Source organism: Meleagris gallopavo, chromosome 2 (assembly GCF_000146605.3).
Source record: "Meleagris gallopavo isolate NT-WF06-2002-E0010 breed Aviagen turkey brand Nicholas breeding stock chromosome 2, Turkey_5.1, whole genome shotgun sequence".
Classification (NCBI taxonomy): Eukaryota; Metazoa; Chordata; class Aves; order Galliformes; family Phasianidae; genus Meleagris; species Meleagris gallopavo.
The window spans coordinates 33,440,714-33,449,615 of NC_015012.2; positions in this window are offsets into that span (position 1 = coordinate 33,440,714).

The following is an 8,902-nucleotide window of genomic DNA, read 5'->3' on the forward strand; positions in this document are numbered from 1 at the left end:
CATCCAGGTCAGGGATTTACTATCTGTAGCTATAGCACTTTTTAAGTTCTCAGTACGGTAGATGCTCAAAAGCGATAAACTTAGGGCAACAAAAACAACAAGAGGTTTGGGAGACTAGGATAAATAAAAAACACAGCACAGATCCTTAGGAAAGAGATGGAAGAGGCATTAAAAACAGCCAATAGAATTTCCGTGAAGAAAACTGAGTTATTTTCTGCTTTCAAAAACTCAAAAACTTTTATAGGCACCATTGCTCAAAACCTTAGATCTTGTCTGTCAGCCAGAAAAAGGAGAAAACTGAGAGGCTGTGGACGGAAAAAAAAAAAAAAAAAGTAAAAAAGCAGATGTGGGAAGCCAAAAATTCTGAAGAAGCTTAGTTTTGGAGACACTGATGTGAAACGAAATTTGCATGCAAATACGATTTTCATTAAATCAGTTTCAAGGAAATCATGCACACAACTTAGTCACAAAAGACAGCCGTTGACAGTCTTGGTAATAAAGCTAGAAGTGGAGAAATAGTAGCCCTGATCAGCTAGTTTAAAATTATTTATCACTATTTCCCTCCAAATTATTGCTTTTTCTGAACATGAAAGGCACAAAGTATGCTAAATACATTGCAAAAACTACAGTTAATTAATTTAGCATCCCTGCTAGAGAAACCAGTCGATTTTTCTCAGTGTCAGGTGGGCTCTCCAGTACCTTCCCCATCTTGGCATTCTGCCTGGTCCCTCCCCAACCTCCTGGAAAGGCGAGATAGCACTACTCCAGGCTTAATCTGTCTTATGTCTGCAAATAACTAAAGCATCAGAGAGAACAAATGAGCTAAGAACAAAGCTGTGTTTGATCAAGTCCTATATGTAAGGTTTTTTGTCTTTAGAATCTTGTGCAAAATACATGCAACTAAGAATGGAAAAGTGCATGCTGAGATGCCGCAGTTACAGAGTTTGGCAAATTGCAGATCTCATCTGTCATACCTGTTCTTTCATGCCACATGCATAAATCCTATTGGATAGAAGACAAGAGTGAGATCCTATGGGAAAACATCCATTATCAAAGGCAGCAGGGAAACTTGTGAGATGAGAAGCCTAGATCATACAGATGCTGCTGTGTGCACCTGAGAGCACACTGTGATGCACTCAATGTCTGTGCCAAACGTAGGTCTGAGCTCTGTCAAGCTTGTTCTTTCTGGTCATGCCAGAGACTGGTTGCTGAGTCACTTGGCTGTTCCCCAGTCTTCCAGAGAGAGAATTCATTAATCCAGCACAGTGCTAGCCCTGACCTACGTCTGCAGCTACGTCATGGCTCAAAATGGTTAGCTCAGATCCAGTGTGAGCAGAGCTCATGTTCACAGCTGTTTTCTGGCTTACTCGTCATAGCTCTGGAAATTGTCCCTGCATGCTATCCTGCCTGCCCACATGATCCTGCCAATACGGCACACACGCTAAGATAACTTTGGATCTGCCACGGTTTATAGCTGGGCCTCCTTGCCACGTAGAACAGCTCTATGATTTACAGGCCTGCAAGCAGTATGTCCATGTTCTCCACCACTGCACCTCAGCTGTAAAGTAAAGTGTACCAGAGCTGACTACCTCTGTATCTATAGTGTAGGGTAAACCACTATTAAGATAATTTAATCCCAGAAAATATAGAGTTGCTTGAAGAGTAATGTGCAGAGCAATCCTGCAAATTATAGCTCTGCAAGGCTAGGGTAACCATGAACTGGGGATGCAGGAGAGGAAAACAGATTGCAAAGGTCTCATGAGTATGGAAAAAATGCTTGTCTTCCACAGTGTCATGCTACATCGGATACATGACTATCAGTATTTTCAGCAGAAAAATAGGATGTGCTTCTTAGATCAGATGAACGGTATATGCTGAAGGAAAGGCAGCTAAATGGAAAATTCTTAAAGGAAGTCTCATATACTCAAAAATTTAGAGAGAACCAAAGCAGGTTTCACTTGTCCTCTGCATACCTTAACCTCCTGGAAGAACAGCAAGGGACAGCACTAACTGGAAATGTTCCCCTTCTTGGTTGACTGTTGGGGAAGGAAAGATCCTTTACAATGAGTATGTAAGCAACCACTAAATTCAGCTGCCTTGTCATTCTAAAGATGACAAAGGAGAGCTATACTTTCACTACAACAGTGAGACTCCTGAATCTTTAACGACTAAAGGAAAATTGAACATCAGAACCCCTCCCCAAAGATTTACTTAATTTTTTCATGCTTTTCATCTATCCTCAAGACAGGAACAAAGTATGATTTTAGCGAGTGATAAACAACAAAAAAGTAGCTTTCAGAGAAAGCAAGCAACCCAAAATATTATGGATTTCAATATGTAAATGTAGAAAAACATAGAAGCCTTATATAGAAGGCATCAAGGATAAATCACAGCAACAGCTCTGAGTTCAGCTTAGAGCACTGCAGTCATAAATTCCTTAAAATGTTGTGGTGGCTATGATAGTGCCTCTAATTTAATAAAAAAAAAAGAAGCAGGTACTGCACTTGTCTAGAACATGAATGGCTGAGCTGTAGCTTCTCCATATGAAGAACTCTCACAGTTCAGGAGTCTCTGGAGAGTAGTAGAAAATGACATCAAGACAGCTGTAGGAAGAAAGCACCTCCTGTCCTCTTAAAGCTTGTACAGCTAGCAGTATCAGACACATGCAGCAAGTAAGGAAAGAGATGAAGCGTTCTATAAAGGAGATTAGTGTATGCCTTGAGAATTGTGAACCCTGGAATGTTCTGATTTGCCCAATGGTGGCAAGTGCTAATGTGGGGCCAACACCTGTAAGACAAGCAGGTGCACTGCTTAGGAGTTCAGTGAGAATGGGGGACCTATCCTTCACCAACTAGTTTGGTCTGTTGCAGAAATTCCATATTTTTAAGATTTCTTCCTGATGCAATACTGTGTGAATCATAGTCTTCCACTGGGCCTCAGTTTTCTCAAATTTATGACTCCAGCCTATCTTTACTGGAGTTTCTAAGGCTGAATTAGCATTTATGAAGTATTGTGAGACCTCTGAAGAGCTGGCAGAGCACAGTATAATCATCAGTTTTCTATGTTTTTAAATACTGAATAGGGGTAACGCAATATGTCCTGCCGTCCTCCTTCAGAGAGAAAAAAAGGCAGAAGGGTGAGTCAGATAGGGTAGCAGAAAATCTTCTTTATTACCATATAATGAAAGATAAAGGCTTTTTTTTCTTTTCTTTTTTTTTTTTGGCACTTACTTCTGGTGCACACATTCTGATACACTTGTGAGCTACAGACTAGGATTTTGATTGATACCTCTGTGCAGTATTTCTGTTCCATGAAGAATCAATTGTTCCACTTAAGCAGTAAATAATATGAGCCCTTTCTCCCCTTGATATCTCACCTTTGTGAGTAAAGTGAATATTAATAGGCAAGTTCTGGTTAAAAGTCCCTGGCTTCAGTGAATAACCATTTGTTCTGACAACAAAAAGATGATTCAGGAGCTGGTGGAAGTGTGTGAGTCTTCCTTGGAGGGTGCAAAAGCCAAGTGTACTCCAATGGCTGGTAGGAGTGGACCAGGGATGCCTATGGCAAGATTCTTACTGATTCAGTATCTACTTTGTTTTCCTGTTAAATCTGCTGGAAACCTTGGGTTTTCTGCAGTCTTCAGATTAAGTTACTGTCCTCTTCTGGAAGAGCCACTAACCGTCCCCCCTCGGTAGCTGACTGCCTTTGCAGCAAGGACCTGTGCACTGGGATCATTGCCTGCCATGGTCAGCATGAAACTGGTTAGGAAGTAACCTTAACCAAGGTTAGGAAGTGCAGAAAGCAGGAGGCTAATCACGTGTCTTTAACAATAAAAGCACCATGTCGTACCCAGTCCCACTGCAGTTTTCTCCAGCGGCTTTGAGGCTTCAGCATCTTACAAACGTGTGGAAGAATAAATCATATCTTTACTAACATCTCCTGTGACAGCAGTACTGTTAGAAATGTAAACCTTCAACTTCTGTGATTTATATATATATTCCCCTTTGTCCCACAACCTCCTCAAGCCCCCTCCTCAGAGTGAAATGAGTCATATTCCACCCCCCCTGAACACACAGCCATAAGCCGGCCAGCAATGAGGGCATTCTTATGTGTCAGTCTCTGATTCTGACACTATTGTGTCTTGCAGCAAATATTTCACGTTCCCAAGTCACCCTGAGTTTTGATAAGCTGTATGTAAAGTAACTCACCAGCATCAAAATCCTTGTTATTATTTCAGCTGTGCCTCCGAGATAAGGCAGGTTGTAAACAGATCCAGTTGGACAGCAGATTTGCCTGGAATACGTGTGCTTGTTCTTTTGGAAATTTCAGAGAATGCTTGCTTGACTTGCCCTTTAGAAAATCTTTGCTATATTAGAGCTTCCTCTTTCCTGCTCACAGATTCATGTTGTCTACTGGAAGCAGCTGACAAAAACATCACATTCACTTTTTCCATACAGAAAATGTTTGATGTCCTGCTTCTCCATTACGTTGATCTGCAGCACATAACCTTAGAAGTGCTTTTTGCGGGTACAGAGAACAATGTCGGCATGCCCAGCCTGCCACAGTCTATCTACCCAAACTGTCTGCAGCAAATTATTTACCCACTGAGCTTGAATTTTGTTTCTGAACAGATAACAGCTTCTGTAAGTGAATCTCACACCCAGAGCTACTCATTGAGTATTTTGCGTGAAGAAATTTTAGCAGAGGGACTGCACTCATACTCCTCGCTGTTTGACACTGTAATATTTGCAATCTAATATCAGATTGATATGGGACTGTTCCATGAAGTCGTATCGCTGTTGGGAAATAGATGCTGCCCAGTATCATCAGCTCGCCTAAGCTTATCATTAACAAATAACGTAGGCATGATTTAACTATCCACCCGAAGTGCAGAATGCTCTCTGTTCCTCAGATATGTAATTTAGGTCAAAACATACACATTCTCCATCAGTTGCCAGCTGTCAGATGGCTTCACAATGTGGAATTTTGGAGGCAGTTACTTTACTATACTTTCTTCTAAAAGGGCCATCCTGTAGTGAGAGAAGAGACACTGATTTGGTTTCATATCATCAGACCTTGCATGGTAGAAAGAGTTTCAGGAGTGGTCACACTCCAGTACCGCTCAGCAGAGATTAAGACACTTTTCTGCCAGTTTTGTTGCTAATACCATTCTTGACAGGCCTTGGAGACTGGAGGTAGTGTGTTTTCAAACCTTCTTTCCCCAGTGTGAGAGCAATACCTTATAACATACTCTTTATTTTTGTGCTTCTGATGCTCTTTCATGTTGGGAATGGAACTGAAAGCAACAGAAGATTTTGTTTCCTGATTCAGTCTCTAACTAGACTTAATGCTTGACAAATAAATGTTCCCAACATTGATACTTGAATGGAGATTTCGGAAAGATGGGACTGTTTGTAAATAAAGAAAGACTTCCATTTTTTTCTGATATTGTGAAGTATTTTGAGCGTTTTGGGTGCATTTCAAAACATTTTCTGTTCTAGTTCTGTATTTAGCACTGTTGTATTCATAACCTCCTGCACAGTATTAACCATAACTATCAGATTCAACCCTACTGTAATATGTAGCCAGAAAAGGTTTGGGAGCCATTCCTCCTCCTTATATAGAGCGTAACACCCGAAAGCAGGATGACTAAAGCACAGCAAAGCTTGCTGTTTATCTAATAACTGCAGTGGGAAAGAGTATTCCCAAGAGACTTGAGAATAAATTTCTAAAAGTATCACCGCAGAGACTTAGTCTGCTTTGGCAGCAAAGCTTTATTGCTTGCCCATTGTATTTCACCCATGTATTTTACTTGACCAACAGGGGCTTCCCCCTCTCACACTGCTGTTCACCGGATCCAGCTGTGGTGAGAAGAGGGAGGACTGAGGCTGATCACTTGAGCTGAACACCTGGGGTTTGCACTGAGCTGCTAAAAAGACACCTACTGCAAAAAGCTGAGGAGCCAGCAAATGCTTGTTTCTCAGAAACATCTGTGTTTGAAAAATGAATGAGTTAGATAAAAGAGAGGCTATTACCTCTTCTAAGTAAATTATTTAAACTTGCAACCTGTTTATATCTTTTTCCATATGAAAAATTAATATACCACAGGCCCTTTGCATTTTCATGGTAAACAAATCTATGTATAGTTTTTTCTCACCTAAGGAACAGAGAAAAGGGATTTCCACTGCCAGGGTCAGAAATTTTAGGCATCAATCCTACTGCTACCCTGCCTCTGCCCCAACGGAGACAACTCAATTAATGAGCATCTAAATATTAATAGAGCAGACCCATGATTCTCCAGAGCACAGTATGCTACTGAGAAAGAGAAGCTGAGTCAAAATTGCTGCTCTTAACATTTGTGAAGGATGAAATGAGGATTTTCTTCATGTACTACTAAGGCACTTGGCCTTAGACTGATATTTGATAAAAATAATGGTCAATCTTCAATCCAGGTGCATAAGCTAGGCTTTCCTTCCTTCCTTCCTTCCTTCCTTCCTTCCTTCCTTCCTTCCTTCCTTCCTTCCTTCCTTTCTTTCTTTCTTTCTTTTTCCCACATTAATGCACCACCTGAGTAAACCACCCTAATTTTCAGCAGTGCTCAGCAAATGCCCCTCTGATTCATTTCACTGGCAGTTAAGAAATCTTGCCACCTCTGAAAATCAAATACTGCTTAAATTTACAGCTCTTCTATTTCAAAGTATCTCCTCCAGTCTCCATCCATTTAAATGGAGAAATGAGAAGCCAAGGGCACACAGTGATCTGGGTAGTTAATAATGTTTTTGGCAACGTAACGAATCAATGAAATGCTTGGGAATAATGGCATCAACTCGGATTTAACAGTTTCACAACAGTGTCACTTTCCAACAAATGAATGTTGGGATTTTTCCTCGTGCGTTTCTTTATGTACCAGTTGTGTCAGATCACAGTTGTGTTCCCTCCCCCACCTCCATGTTAATTTCTGTTATACTTCTGAGCAGGCAAGCAGCCTGGGCACGTTACTTACTGCCCTGTTTTCAAAGGTGTAGAAATCTTACCTCATGTCTCAGATTTGCTGGACATGTGGAACCAGGTCATTGTTGCCCTTCTTGCCTTGGAGAAAGAAAGGAAGAAGAGAGATCAATTCTAGATTTGCTTGAATGGGTCACATCATCATTACCACACGATATCAAGTGTTTTTAGTGAATGGAAACTGCAGACTACCTAATCCCTCTGGGACAGTCATACTGAGCTTATCATTGTAAGTAGGAACAGATTCTCCTTTCCCTTGTGACCTCCAATTAGCATCTCTCTGACTACTCCCATGTATTTCTAGCCCTGGGAGTGACTATGCCTGTGTTTGGAGCCTTCCCACACCTGCCCTGAGAAGTGGCAGCTTTGTCTTTCATGTCCTTTGTGCTGGGTGGCTGTCTGGCAGCAAAGTTTTATTATTTGCCCATCTGTGAGACTGCTGTCTCGGGCATTTCAGCATCTTTATGGGCCTGTCTTTCAGGACCTTCTGCTTCCTCTCGTTACTTATTTATTGCATTTAGCTGCTTATTTGGCTGACAGTGCACTGTCCGTCCTTGTATACCTTACACCCTCCGATGCGCCCCATACATTTTAAAGACAATTTTATTAAAAAAATAAAAGTAGGTGTGTTAAATAACGATTTGTCTGGCCAAGACCTCAAAGGAAGATTTAGCTGAGCTACAGTATGAGCTTGATGCTGTTGTGGAAGCTGAGGCAGTATTTAGTTTTCCTTCTGCAACATAATTTGTTGCAGCATACCCAAACAATTGCCTTTGAGATGCTGGGCAAGCAAACAATGAAGGGAAAGCAATCCACCAACAATTTAACACTTTCTGATCTCCGTACACTCATCCAGGTGTCTAATGCTGGCATACTGGTTGACACCGTGAACTTAATGCAAGCACGTATTCAAGGGGTCACTGTTTTGTTCTGTGATCTTCAGTGAAACACAGCTGAAATAATGCACAGGACTTCTGGGCTGCCAGAAGTTTTACACAGAACCTACTGCAGAGTCCTTTTCCTCTTGAGATGGATCATCTACAATGACTATCTATTTCTTTCCCTGGTATTAGTAATGCGAAGTGTATATAGAGTATTGCTTTGTGAGAAATCCTTTGATACTTTTGTTAAACATTGTCCTTTGCTAAAGCTTTATCTCTAGCAACAAATCTGGTGTGTTTTGTACAGACAAAATAAGCGATAAAACAGCTTATTCTGTTAAAGGAGACCATTCACATTTAAAATGAGATTATTCTTTACAAGAAACGCGGCTTATCTGTCCTAGGGAGAGGTTCCTTACTCTCATCAGATATCGCCCTGAAAGGCACAACAAAGAAGCATCTCTTTGGAGATCCTCCTAAGGCAGCAGCTACCAAACCGTAAGAAATTCCGCAGAGCGGCCACCTCAGTGCTTCTCACAGCTGCACCATCAGTGCCAGGGCCGTGCCCAGAACGGCCTGAAAAGCCCCATCACCTTGGGTGTGGTGTCCTGAGTCAGCCCAGGGCAGGGCCTGGTGAGAGGTGCTAACAGAAAAGTCACCAGAATGGTGGGTATTATCCATTATTGCTTCTTCGCATTGGCAGCAAGGTACAAAAAGTTCAGGGAACTTCAGAGATAACAGACTAAAGGACTGGGGCACAGGCAGCCTCTTCCCATCCCCTTCCACCAGCAGGGAAAAACGCTGAAACGCACAGCTGAACGGTCTGCGGCTCAGAGGCTGCTGCCATGGGGAGACGAGGCTTCTCCGTCACGGCATCGGCTTCGCAACCCCGGGCCTGCCGGGTGTGACCCTTCTCGGAGGGCAGGGCCCGCCCGCAGCCAGCTGGACGCAGCTCGCGGCTACTGAGGCGCGAGGAGAGGCAGCGCAGAGGCTCGAGCCGTACCGCCATGGCG